At 42.9% G+C, this 14,134-nt stretch overlaps 1 pseudogene; it reads left to right on the top strand.

Moving 5' to 3' along the window:
• Positions 1 to 940: 940 nt before the first annotated feature.
• LOC116270004 lies at positions 941 to 2,189 on the top strand (annotated as a pseudogene).
• Positions 2,190 to 14,134: the final 11,945 nt, after the last annotated feature.

The raw sequence follows: 14,134 nt of genomic DNA, 5'->3' as shown, positions 1-14,134 counted from the left end.
GGGTCACCTCTCTCTTTCATCACTGATAGGATATGGTCATCCCTGTCTTTCCACCTAAGAGAGAAAAATGCTACGGGGGCTGTTCTGTGAATCCCTTAGTAAAAAATGACACAAATGTGATATTCAGTTCCATAAGTTACACATGTAGGACAGATTAGCTATATTATTTGGCAATGCCTTCTTAATTCTTTACTCTTCAGTATCTTAGCTCCATTGGAAACAGACTGATAGGCAAAACCAAATATAGGCTGCTAAGCTACTATTGGTCTTAGATCTCTTAAATTGTAACATCTGAGGTAATGTCATTCTTGATCTCATTCTTGATGGAGATCTTTTGACTGTGTTTACTTACCTGTGTATGTTATCAGAAAATGTACCATTTCAAAATTTTTTATTCACTCATGTGTTCACCAAAAGTTATGAGCATTTTACTCTATTTAAAGTCATTATGTTAGGCCCTGGGTATCCAGTAGTAAACAATGTGGGCATAGTCCCTGCCCTCAAGAAGATTATAGTCTGATCAGAAAAGAGGACAACAAACAAGAAAATATGCAATCTTATTTAATTACAAATAGTGATTGATGGAAAGAAGGAATGAAGAAATGAAGATGATGAGAACTAAGACACACTTTTTATCTCTCTCTCTTTAAATCTTCTAAAATACATTCTGCAGGATTAGAATTACTGACAAATGTATTATTTCCAGCTTGCTAAGATAGTCCATTTTCTACAGTTGGACTGCTTAAGTAGTTTTGCTTCACTTCTAAGAAATGAAGAGGTACATTTGGCACTTAGCAATAGAAATGGCTGAACTTATGTTCCTAACTCAGCTATCTTTCTACTTCTTCCAAATTGTTTCTGCTTTATATTCTTTTTCAGGTGAGAAAAATACATATTTTGATCTCACTCTTTCATTTCAATCCCCTACTCATGCAGCGTTCCCATTTTTAAGCCTAGAAGATATCGTTCTGATGTTCCTTCCTTTATTTTGTTTTTCAGGTGAGAAAGGAAGGGAGGGAAGGAAGGAGGGCGGGGAACAAACACTGTAATAAATGAGGGCCTTGCTCTTTTGCACACAACATCCCAATGATCTGTCCTTGGGCCTTGACGGGGTGGCCTGATGTGACATGTGTGAGGAAACCCAGGCACTTCCGGTGGCTGAGGAAAAGAGAAATCCCAACTTAACACTCACAGACGACGGCTGAAGCAGACACAACCACAAGGGCAGAAATCTGACTGCGAGGAACCTGACTCTGACTCAAACACCTGCGAAGGACAGGGTTTGGGACCCTTACTTACATTACTGTATACCCAGGAGTTACAAACATTGCTCTTCCCGCCATCTTGGCTCCTGTAGAGGCCTGCAGGGAACAGGACTTCTAAAAGGAACTATGTCTGGAAGGCTGTGGTCCAAGGTCATTTTTGCCAGCTATAAGCGGAGTCTCCGGAACCAAAGGGAGAACACAGCTCTTCTAAAAATTGAAGGTGTTTATGCCCGAGATGAAACAGAATTCTATTTGGGCAAGAGATGCGCTTATGTATACAAAGCAAAGAACAACACAGTGACTCCTGGCAGCAAACCAAACAAAACCAGAGTCATCTGGGGAAAGGTAACTCGGGTCCACGGAAACAGTGGCCTGGTTCGTGCCAAATTCCGAAGCAATCTTCCTGCTAATGCTATTGGACACAGAATCCGAGTGATGCTGGACCCCTCAAGGATTTAAACTAATGAAAAGTCAATAAATAAACGTGGATTTGTGCTCTTGGGAAAAAAAAAAAAATCACTGACACTCTGAGTTGTGACTTTTCTGGCACCCCATTCAGATGTTCTATATGATGGATATAGTTTTTATTTGCTCTGTGGCCTTGGATGAGCCACTGAAAGGCCTTCATGGTTAAATTTCTATCCTGTCTCACAATGGCATCTTAACCCCTCAATAAAGTATTATATTTTTAAAATTAAAAAAAAAAAAATCTGAGAGATACTTCTGTTCAGGTTTAAAATACTCTAGAACCATCATTTAGTTTGAGAAAACTATGTCCTTGCCCTGAAGCCGGAGTAGAAACTGTGGCCCTGTTATCATAGTCCTGTTTCCACAAAGCCTGTTCTATATCCCCAAACAGGTTGGCAGAAGAGTTGGAAGGATCTGAGGGCCAGGGTGATGAGGGAAAAGATTTTAGGAAACAGAAAAAGAAAAACATTTATTGAGCGTTTATTATATATTCTAAGTGCTCTCATAGCATTCTCTCGTTAAATGCTCACAACTCTACAGTTCTAGCCTTCTCAGAGATTCCCCTAGCCTATACCACGTGGCCCGGAGAGGTAAGGTCTTATGTCATGTTCTCCCTTAAACTTCTCTGCATCTCTAAGCCCACGGGACAGAGGTGAGCCCTTCATGTAGGTAGCCTGGTGTCATTTTACATGTACTAATTTCCACATTTAACTAATAAAAAACTTGCCAGAAATTGGATTGGGATGTTTTTCTTCTTCTTCTTTTGACACAGAGTTTCACTCTGTTGCCTGGGCTGGAGTGCAATGGCACAATCTTGACTCACTGCAACCTCCGCCTCCCACATTCAAGCAATTCTCCTGCCTCAGCCTCCAAAGTAGCTGGGATTACAGGCAAGGACCACCACGCCCAGCTAATTTTTTGTATTTAATAGAGACATGGTTTCACCATGTTGGTCCGGCTGGTCTCAAACTCCTGACCTCAGGTGATCTACCCGCCTGGGTTTCCCAAAGTGCTGGGATTACAGGCATGAGCCACTCGGATTTTCAGCAGATTATAGGCTCAGGGCCATATGACAATGAGAATAAAACTTTAGGGTTATCTATTTTAAACTCAGTCTTTTGTTTCAATCCCTTGCTCATGCAATGTTCCCCATTTTTAAGCCAAGGAAATATCACTCTGATGTCCCTGGCTCCCTACACAACAATGAGACGTACCACCTCAGAGCTGAAACCTTGGGGGAACTCAGGCCCCAAACATTCAAGAATAGAATGTATGGCTTCGCTGAAGCGGAGTGGTACAATGACATGTGTCTTTACAAATTTAACAGGCTATAATCAGCTACAGCTGCCATGCGATGGTCTGTCTTGGCATCCACCAGCCTCTGTCCATAACAGAGCTTCTCATATGGTTTACGTATGGGAACCACACAGCTTCTAAAGTGAAGGAGGTTTCTCCTGCAGAATTGAATGGCATATTCAGATGTTGGGTGAGGATTCATAATATTTAGCTATTTTTTTGATTAATATAACAGTAATTTCTTTATTCAGTCACAGAAACATCAATGTATCTATGCTGAGGCATCATAACTTTATAAGCACAGTTATTGGGGGGGAAATGTTACCTTTTTGTCCTAAGAAGACTCTCCAGGTACATAGCTAGGGAAAGGTAAGGTCAGCGGCAGAGTTATATGCACACCTCCACCACCACCATCACCACTACCTCCTCCTTCATCTCTCATCCAGGTCTGTCTTAGGTCCTTTTTTTCCTTTCCTTTTTTTTTTTCCTTTTTCCAAGACAGGGTCTCACTCTGTCACCCAGGCTGGAGTGTGGTCGCACAATCTTGACTCACTGCAACCTCTGCCGCCCCGCCTCAAGTGATCCTCCCACCACCTCAGCCTCCCAAGTAGCTAGGACTACAGGCATGTACCACCAAACCTGGCCACTTTTCATATTTCTTTTTGTAGAAATGGGGCTTTACTATGTTGTCCAGTCTGGTCTCAAGCAATCCACCTGTCTCAGCCTCCCAAAGTGCTGGGATTACAGGAGTAAGCCACCACACCCGGCCTGTCTGAGACCCTTTAACCCATTTATGCCTGAGGTTGCACTTTTTTTAATTTTCGCAATCAGACCTTGGCAATAATCTTGAGCAGTAGGATATAAATAACTCCCACATATGGGAGGTCGAGGTGGGCAGATGAGGTCAGGAGTTGGAGACCAGCCTGGCCAACGTGGTAAAACTCCATCTCTATTAAAAATACAAAAATTAGCCAGGTGTGGTGGTGCGCATCTGTAATCCCAGCTACTCAAGAAGCTGAGGCGGGAGAATTGCTGGAACGTGGGAGGCAGAGGGAGGTTGCAGTGAGCTGAGATCATGCCATTGCACTCCAGCCTGGGCAACAAAGCAAGACTCCATCTAAAAAAAAAAAAAAAAAAAACACAACTCCCACATACTTAGAGTTCCAATAATGGAACACTAGGCATAAATGGGTTTAACCTTGGGGGTTTTAAGTGCTCCCATGGCAATGATCCATCAGAGCATTTATCATTCTGTTGTGACTCTATTTTCACTTGCCCATATCCTCCCTAATACAGAAGGTTGTTGAGGACAGAAACCACATTAATATTGTTGACCATTGCATTCCCAATACCTCACTTAGAACCTGACACATAACAGGCACTTATTAAGTATTTGCTGAATGAACAAATACATTTCTTCTGCTGTTAGTCCCTCCAGGTTTCATCTCCCCTTTGCCCCTACCTCCTTGAGGTATGCTTCCTGACCTCAGACTTTACTTTCCGCCAGATGGCTTCTCACGTGGATCGATAGCTTGATCTGTGATTCCTCACTTCGTGAATTTTTTCGGAATCCATATTTGCTACATACATGTGTTGATTGCCAAAGAAGTGCAATTAATGTACATGCAGTTGAGGAGTGGGTTTATTCATCACAACCTGGGTTGGAAGGGAGATTTACCTTTCCTTAAGGTCATAGGGAGATAGCAATATTTTAGGATCACCTAACATCTTAAACAATTATTCCAAAGGGTTTTTCCTCTGCCTGATTCATGCTGCTCAGCTCTTTTTCCATCTGACTTTTTCCTAAGTCCCTTTTTATTATTATGAAATTATTATTGCTCCTTGTTAAAATGATTTTTTTAAGTATAAAAAGTGAAAACAAGAGGAGTAATAAATCTCCCATGGTGTCCATGTCTACAGTCCCTATGAGCATGTTTCCATCAGACTTTCTACCCTAACTCTTCTTTCACAGTGGAGTCCTATGATCCAGTGCCTACTCCTTGAATGTGGGTTTTTTTTCTGAGGATTCTGTCATCTTTTTTTCATCTTTTCTCATTTTCTGTGGTCTCCCTGGGTATCATATTTACTTCCAAGGCTTTAGGTAACCTATGTGTTATTTTAGTGGCAGTAGAGGTTTGAACTGCCACTCTCCTCTCTCCAATTTCAAGGCCATGGCCAATGGAGTATGCCTACGAGGATCACTAGCCAAATAAAACACACTGTTTATTAATGGCATTAACAGAGCAGAGCTCTGGTAGAAGCTGGATTGAAAAAAAGAGCTTAGGCTCAGGATCATGGTGACACCTCCTGCTTCTCAGCCCTGAGACTCAGCTATGCCTGGAGTAGTTGAGCAACCAAGGCCAGCACTGCATGGCAACCCCGGTCCACTTACACAGCTACCCAAGTGGATGAGAATCAGAGGTCTACCCCCAGGTGCACTTACACAGCTACCCATGTGGATGAGAATCAGAGGTCTACCTTGCCAGCCCAGACACAGGAACAGAGAGACCACCCCAGAAAGAACATGCTTCCCTCCAAAGCTTTACTCTGAGCTGATGTTGCTTTGCAGTTTACAACTGGCCCAGCCAATCTGTTCGATGGGGGAAGACAGAGCAGAGAAAGGGAAGGACCACCCTTCACACAGGTAAAAGTCCTTGACACTCTAACCTGCCAGCAGCATAGGTCCAGAAAGTGGGAGGAAGAAGAGGGCATGCCACTAATGACACTCACCATTAATACAGTGGCCCTACCCACAGTAAAATGCTGCCCATTAATTTCAAATTTAGATTAACCTTTTCTCTGTCTTTTAGTAAGGAGTGAATGAGCGGTTGGTGAGAAGAGACAAAGCACCCTCCCTAGCACTCCCCCAGTAAGTCCAATTATCTATGGGCTAAAGCTGCAGTGAAAGGAGAACACTGCTCCCCTAAAATGTGCTGAGCACATAGAAAGAACTCCGTAGGCATTTGTTGAGTAAATCAATACATAAATACATAAATTCTGACTCTTGAATCTGTTTCTCTAGCTCAGCCCCCGTCACAAACTTCAGATGTATATATTTCTACTTCTCCCATGCTTGCTTTCTATAAACAAAAAATAAAATTCTAAGCCCCCTAACTGACCAATAGATCCCCCTTCTCAGCCAAGGGCATTCCAAAATAAACCTGAAAATCTAGTTCAGGTCATGATAGGAAGGTGGGGTCAGACATGCCTCATCATTCTACCCTCTCCTCTTGGGAATGTAGGCCCAACTGACCAGCATTAACATTAAAACAGAAATCTTAGAAATGAAAAACAAAAAGAGACTTTTTGTAGCAATAAAACACCAAATTCCAGCCTGACTGCATTATAGCATCAAATGACAAATAGCAGGCCCTGGAAGAAATTGAAGTATTTTACCTCAAAATATATTTCTTTGACATACTTTAAAATGGCACTATAAAGCTGCCTCTTATGGGGATAATCTCGATTCTGCAGAGAATCCCCTTTCCTTTCCAGGTCTTTCCTCAAATCAGTGAGAGAATTAACCAAGAGTCTGGCACCTTTTTAGGTCTAATAAGAGCTCTGAAGCCTGCTACTTGGGGGTTTCATCTGCATGATAAAACCTTGGTCTCCACCACCCCTTATCTTAACCCAGACATTCCATTCTATTGATTCCAGGTCTCTTTAGATGGTAACTCTTTCAACCAACTGCCAATCAGAAAATCTTTGAATCTGCCTGTGACTTAGAAACCCTCCCCCTAGGTTGTCTTGCCTTTCCAAACTGAACCAATATACATCTTAAATGTATTGACTGATGTCTTATGTCTCCCTAAAATGTATAAAACCAAGCAGTAGTCCGACCACTTGAAACTATGTTCTCAGGATCTTCTGAGGCTGTGTCACAGGCCACTGGTAACTCATACTTGCTTCAGAATAAATATCTTAAAATATTTTACAGAGTTCCACTGTTTTCATCAACATTTCTATTTCCCATCTTAGTAAATGGAACCATTATCCATGTAGTTATTCATATCATAATATTCATCCAGCTCTATATAACTCTCTACTAAATGCAGACCCCTCCAAAAAGAACTGGTTTATTACCCAGTAGTCAGAGTCTTTCTTTCTTTCTCTCTCTCTCTCTGCACTCTCCTTCTCTCTCACTCTCTCTTTTCCAAAGAAATGCAGGAGGAATGCACCACAGGCCATACATTTCAATCCCTGTATCTTTAACTTCCTTGTTAAGTTTGTCTCTTCCAGAATTGAAGCTGTAAAACTACAAATGGTTCTTCAAATGGAGCCCCAGATGCCGTCCATGACTAAGATCTACTGTGGACCTCTGAACCAGCCTGCTAGCCCATGCTCCGATGTTAATGACATCTAAGGCACCCCTTCTGAGGAAATCTCAACTGCACAACCTCTACTACACCCCAATTCAGCAGGAAGCAGTTACAGCGGTCATCAGCCAACCTCCCCAACAGCACTTGGGTTTTCCTGTTGAGAGTGGTGACTGAGAGACAGGACTAGCTGGATTTCCTAGGCCGACTAAAGATCCCTAAGCCTAGCTGGGAAGGTGACCACGTCCACCTTTAAACACATGGCTTGCAACTTAGCTCACACCCGACCAATCAGATAGTAAAGAGAGCTCACTAAAATGCTAATTAGGCAAAAACAGGAGGTAAAGAAATAGTCAATTACCTATCGCGTGAGAGCACAGTGGGAGGGACAATGATCAGGATACAAACCCAGGCATTCAAGCCAGCAGTGGTTACCCCCTTTGGGTCCCCTCCCTTTGTATGGGAGCTCTGTCTTCACTCTATTAAATCTTGCAACTGCATTTAAAAAAAAAAAAAAAAAAAGGATATGCAGGAGGAAAAAATTGTCTTATTCAAAGCAATTTATCTAGCCTCTTGATATCCAAGAAACATTCCTGGAAGACAACAAAGGTTGGACTTATTTCTTATATATTACCTCACTGTATTCCCTTACTTGATGGATAATTGACTGTAAACTTTCTTTCTTATATCTTAGAAATTATCTCTTTCAGAAAATATGTAAGGGCGGTTCCATCATGGCCGAATAGGAACAGTTCCAGTCTACAGCTCCCAGCATGAGTGACGCAGAAGGCGGGTGATTTATGCATTTCCAACTGAGGTACTGGGTTCATCTCACTGGGGCTTGTTAGACAGTGGGTGCAGCCCACAGAGTGTGAGCTGAAGCAGGGCAGGGCATTGCTTCACCTGGGAAGCACAAGGGGTCCAGGGATTCCCTTTGCTAGCCAAGGGAAGCTGTGACAGACAGTAACTGGAAAATCAGCACACTCCCACCCTAATACTGCATTTTTCCAATGGTCTTAGCAAACAGTACACCAGGAGATTATATCTCACGCATGGCTCAGAGGGTCCCATGCCCACGTAGCCTCGCTCACTGCTAGCATGCTAGCACAGCAGTCTAAGATCGAACTGCAAGGTGGCAGCGAGGCTAGGGGAGGGGCATCCACCATTGCTGAGGCTTGAGTAAGTAAACAAAGTGGCCGGGAAGCTCAAACTGGGTGGAGTCCACCGCAACTCAAGGAAGCCTGCTTGCCTCTGTAGACTTCACCTCTAGGAGCAGGGCATAGCTGCACAAAAGGCAAAAGAAACTTCTGCAGACTTAAATATCCCTGTCTGACAGCGCTGAAGAGAGTAGTGGTTCTCCCAGCATGGAGTTTGAGATCTGAGAATGGACAGACTGCCTCCTCAAGTGGGTCCCTGACCTCCGAGTAGCCTAACTGGGAGACACCTCCCAGTAGGGACCAACTGACACCTCATACAGCCAGGTGCCCCTCTGAGATGAAGCTTCCAGAGGGAGGATCAGGCAGCAACATCTACCATTCTGCAATATTTGCTGTTCTGCAGGCTCCGCTGATGATACCCAGGCAAAAAGGGTCTGGAGTGGACCTCCAGCAAACTCCAACAGACCTGCAACTGAGGGTCCTGACTGTTAGAAGGAAAACTAACAAACAGAAAGGACATCCACACCAAAACCCCATCTGTACATCACCATCATCAAAGACCAAAGGTGGATAAAAACCACAAAGATGGGGAGAAACCAGAGCAGAAAAGCTGAAAATTCTAAAAATCAGAGCACCTCTTCTCCTCCAAAGGATTGCAGCTCATCACCAGCAATGGAACAAAGCTGGATGGAGAATGATTTTGACAAGTTGACAGAAGAAGGCTTCAGATGATCAGTAATAACAAACTACTCCAAGCTAAAGGAGGATGTTCAAACCCATCGCAAAGAAGCTAAAACCCTTGGAAAAAGATTAGATGAATGACAAACTAGAATAAACAGTGTAAAGAAGACCTTAAATGACCTAATGGAGCTGAAAACCTTGGCACGAGAACTACGTGATGCATGCACAAGCTTCAGTGGCCAATTTAATCAAGTGGAAGAAAGGGTATCAGTGATTGAAGATCAAATGAATGAAATGAAGCGAGAAGAGAAGTTTAGAGAAAAAAGAGTAAAAAGAAATGAACAAAGCCTCCAAGAAATATGGGACCATGTGAAAAGACCAAATCTACGTCTGATTGGTGTACCTGAGAGTGACGGAGAGAATGGAACCAAGTTGGAAAACACTCTTCAGGATATCATCCAGGAGAACTTCCCCAACCTAGCAAGGCAGGCCAACTTTCAAATTCAGGAAATACAGAGAATGCCACAAAGATACTCCTCGAGAAGATCAACTCCAAGACACATAATTGTCAGATTCACCAAAGTTGAAATGAAGGAAAAAATGTTAAGAGCAGCCAGAGGGAAAGGCTGGATTACCCTTAAAGGAAAGCCCGTCAGACTAACAGCAGATCTCTCAGCAGAAACTCTACAAGCCAGAAGAGAGTGGGGGCCAATATTCAACATTCTTAAAGAAAGTAATTTTCAACCCAGAATTTCATATCCAGCCAAACTAAGCTTCATAACTGAAGGAGATATAAAATCCTTTACAGACAAGCAAATGCTGAGAGATTTTGTCACCACCAGGCCTGCCTTACAAGAACTCCTAAAGGAAGCACTAAACTTGGAAAGGAACAACTGGTACCAGCCACTGCAAAAACATGCCAAATTGTAAAGACCGTCGATGCTAGGAAGAAACTGCATCAACTAATGAGCAAAATAACCAGCTAACATCATAATAACAGGATCAAATTCACACATAACAATATTAACCTTAAATGTAAATGGGCTAAATGTTCCAATTAAAAGACTCAGACTGGCAAATTGGATAAAGAGTCAAGACTCATCAGTGTGCTATATTCAGGAGACCCATTTCACATGCAGACACACATAGGCTCAAAATAAAGGGATGGAGGAAGATCTACCAAGCAAATGGAAAACAAAAAAAGCAGGGGTTGCAATCCTAGTCTCTGATAAAACAGACTTTAAACCAACAAAGATCAAAAGAGACAAAGAAGGGCATTACATAATGGTAAAGGGATCAATTCAACAAGAAGAGCTAACTATCCTAAATATATATGCACCCAATACAGGAGCACCCAGATTCAAAAAGCAAGTCTTTAGAGACATACAAAGAGAACTAGACTCCCATACAATAATAATGGGAGACTTTAACACCCCACTGTCAACATTAGACAGATCAACCAGCCAGAAAGTTAACAATGATATCCAGCAATTGAACTCAGCTCTGCACCAAGCAGACCTAATAGACGTCTACAGAACTCTCCACCCCAAATCAACAGAATGTGCATTCTTCTCAGCACCACATCGCACTTATTCCAAAACTGACCACATAGTTCGAAGTAAAGCACTCTTCAGCAAATGTAAAAGAACAGAAATTATAACAAACTGTCTCTCAGACCACAATGCAATCAAATTAAAACTCAGGATTAAGAAACTCACTCAAAACCACTCAACTACATGGAAACTGAACAACTTGCTCCTGAATGACTACTGGCTACATAACGAAATGAAGACAGAAATAAAACAAAGACACAACATAACAGAATCTCTGGGACACATTTAAAGCAGTGTGTAGAGGGAAATTCATAGCACTAAATGCCCACAAGAGAAAGCAGGAAAGATCTAAAATTGACACCCTAACATCACAATTAAAAGAACTAGAGAAGCAAGAGCAAACATGAAAGGGTGGCCTGCCCCTCCACACCTGTGGGCATTTCTCGTTAGGTGGAACGAGAGACTTGAGAAAAGAAATGAGACACAGAGACAAAGTATAGAGAAAGAAAAAGTGGGCCCAGGGGACCAGCGCTCAGCATACAGAGGGCCTGCCAGCACTGGTCTCTGAGTTCCCTCAGTATTTATTGATCGTTATCTTTACCATCTTAGAGAAACGGAAGTGACAGGATAATAGGATCATCGTAGGGAGAAGATCAGCAGTAAAACATGTGAGTAAAGATCTCTGTGACATAAGTTTAAGGAAAAGTGCTGTGCCTTGATATGCATATGCAAACATCTCCATAAACCTTTTTAGTGCATAAAGAGCAGCATTGCACTAGGAAGTCCCACCTTTCGCCCTAAGGCGGTTTTCTCCTTTCTCAGTAAACAGAACATACAATCGGGTTTTACACCGAGATGTTCCATTGCCCAGGGATGGGCAGGAGACAGATGCTTTTCTCTATCTCAACTGCCAAGAGGCCTTCTTTCCTCTTGTATTAGTCCTCCTCAGCACAGCCCCTTCACGGGTGTCAGGCTGGGGGACGATCAGGTCTTTCCCTTCCCATGAGGCCATATTTCAGACTATCACATGGGGAGAAACCTTGGACAATACCTAGCTTTCCCAGGCAGAGGTCCCTGCGACCTTTGGCAGTGTGCTATCCCTGGGTACTTGAGATTAAGAGAATGGTGATGACTTTTAACCAGCAAGCTGCCTTCAGGCACTTGTTTAACAAAGCACACCCTGCACAGCCCAAAATCCTTTAAACCTTGAGTCACCATAGCACATGTCTCTTGCAAGGACAAGGTTGGGAGTAGGGTCACAGATTAACAGCATCTCAAATACAGAACAAAATGGAGTCTCTTATGTCTACTTCTTTCTATATAGACACAGTAACAGTCTGATCTTTCTTCAGTTCTTCTTTTTTTTTTTTTTTTTTTTTTTTTGACAGGGTCTTACTCTGTTTCCCAGGCTGGAGCACAGTGGCACCATCACTGCTCACTGCAGCCTCAGACTCCTGGACTCAAGGGATCCTCCCACCTCAGTCTCCTGAGTAGCTGGGACTAAAGTCATGTAACATGCAGCCCGCTAATTTTTGTATTTTGTAGAGATAGGGTTTCACCATGTTGGCCCAGGCTAGTCTTGAACTCCCGGGCTCATGTGATCTGCTCACCTCTATCTCCCAAAGTGCTGGGATTACAGGCATGAGCCACTGTGCCCAGCAGCAGTTTTGTATTGTGGGCTTCTACAAAAGATTTCTTGTAAAGCTCCCTTAAGCTAAACAAGAACCAAATACCAGGAAACAGGAAAAAGAAAAGCTGTATTTGGGGTAGAGTTAGGGAATAGGAAGTTAATTCTTTGCTTTCTTACTTCTATGATTATTTCTCAGTAACCTGTCTGAACTAAGTGAGTGAGTCAGCCCTGAAGTCATAGACACTCAGCTTTCTCTAATATAGAACCTGAGGAGGACCATAAGAGAAGGAGGAGTTTATCCTTTAACTATTTCTGAAAATAACCTTTAAAGGTAATACTATGTTAGGAAATGTTCATTCTAATCATTTTATATTTCAATATTAGAGAATTTGAATCAAATGCAAGTCTTGTTAACATATGCAAAATCTTTCCTGAAAAATACTTACTTTTAGAGATCAAATTGGCATCGTTAGCAGGGAAGCTATTAGAAAAACAATAGTACCCAAGATTTAAACAATAAAAAATTGTTTGGCTTCTTACCAGTTGTCCACTGTTGACTGTTAAAATGAACAGCTGTGAGCTCTGTGCTCACAGTTTTCACATGGCCTACATGTCCTTGGGGGAATCCTACAGTTGTCATTTAAACAAACATATCTTTGTCATGTTTGGAGAGGCATCTAATTTAATTCTGTTGGGGTAGTGTGAGCCTGGGTTTGAACTAGGTAATTGGAAGCATTCAGTAAAGCTCAGAGCACTGTAGGAATTGAGGTACTCCTTGTCCTCGACATCTACTACCTGAACTCCCTGAACATACTAAGTGCTAAGTACCATCATGGGGGAGAGGGGTGATTTTAAAGAAATATGAGGTGTGTTCCTGTTGCCTTCTTCCTACAGTCAAACTTGCTATAAGAGAAGTTTATTTTTTGGACTACTTTGATAAACACTGGCTCCTCAACTCCAACCCTGCCTCAATAGTGTTTATGTTCTTCAGGAGCTGCCCTATTGTTTTCAGGATCTACTCATTTTTCTGTATTCTGTACAAACCTTCAACATATCACTAGAAATAAATTTGAAGAAAATTGGATTTGGAGTCAGAAGACCTGGACTCTGGCTGGGCACAGTGGCTTATGCCTGCAATTCCAGCACTTTGGGAGGCTGAGGCAGGCGGATCACTCAAGGTCAGGAGTACAAGACCAGCCTGGCCAACATGGTGAAACCCTGTCTCTACTCAAAAACAAAGGGTGTGGGCCTGTGCCTTTAGTCCCAGCTACTGGGGAGGCTGAGGTAGGACAATCGCTTGAACCTGGGAGGCAGAGTTTGCAGCGAGCTGAGGATGCGCCACTGCACTTCAGCCTGGGCGACAGAGCGAGACTCTACCTCAAAAAAAAAAAGAAGACCTGGACTCTAGGTCTGACTTAAGGCTTATTCTATTGACAAATACAGATGTTCCTGGACTTACAGTGGGGTTATGTCCTGATAAACCAATCGTAAGTTGAAAATAGTGTGTATCAAAAATGCATTTGAGCCGGGCACGGTGGCTCAAGCCTGTAATCCCAGCACTTTGGGAGGCCGAGGCGGGTGGATCACGAGGTCAGGAGATCGAGACCATCCTGGCTAACATGGTGAAACCCCGTCTCTACTAAAAATACAAAAAAAACTAGCCGGGCGTGGTGGCGGGCGCCTGTAGTCCCAGCTACTCGGAGGCTGAGGCAGGAGAATGGCGTGAACCTGGGAGGCGGAGCTTGCAGTGAGCCAAGATCGGCCACTG

The sequence above is a fragment of the Papio anubis genome, chromosome 13 (assembly GCF_008728515.1).
Source record: "Papio anubis isolate 15944 chromosome 13, Panubis1.0, whole genome shotgun sequence".
Classification (NCBI taxonomy): domain Eukaryota; kingdom Metazoa; phylum Chordata; class Mammalia; order Primates; family Cercopithecidae; genus Papio; species Papio anubis.
The sequence above is the reverse complement of the archived record's forward strand: the minus strand, read 5'-3'. Positions and strand labels throughout refer to the sequence as shown.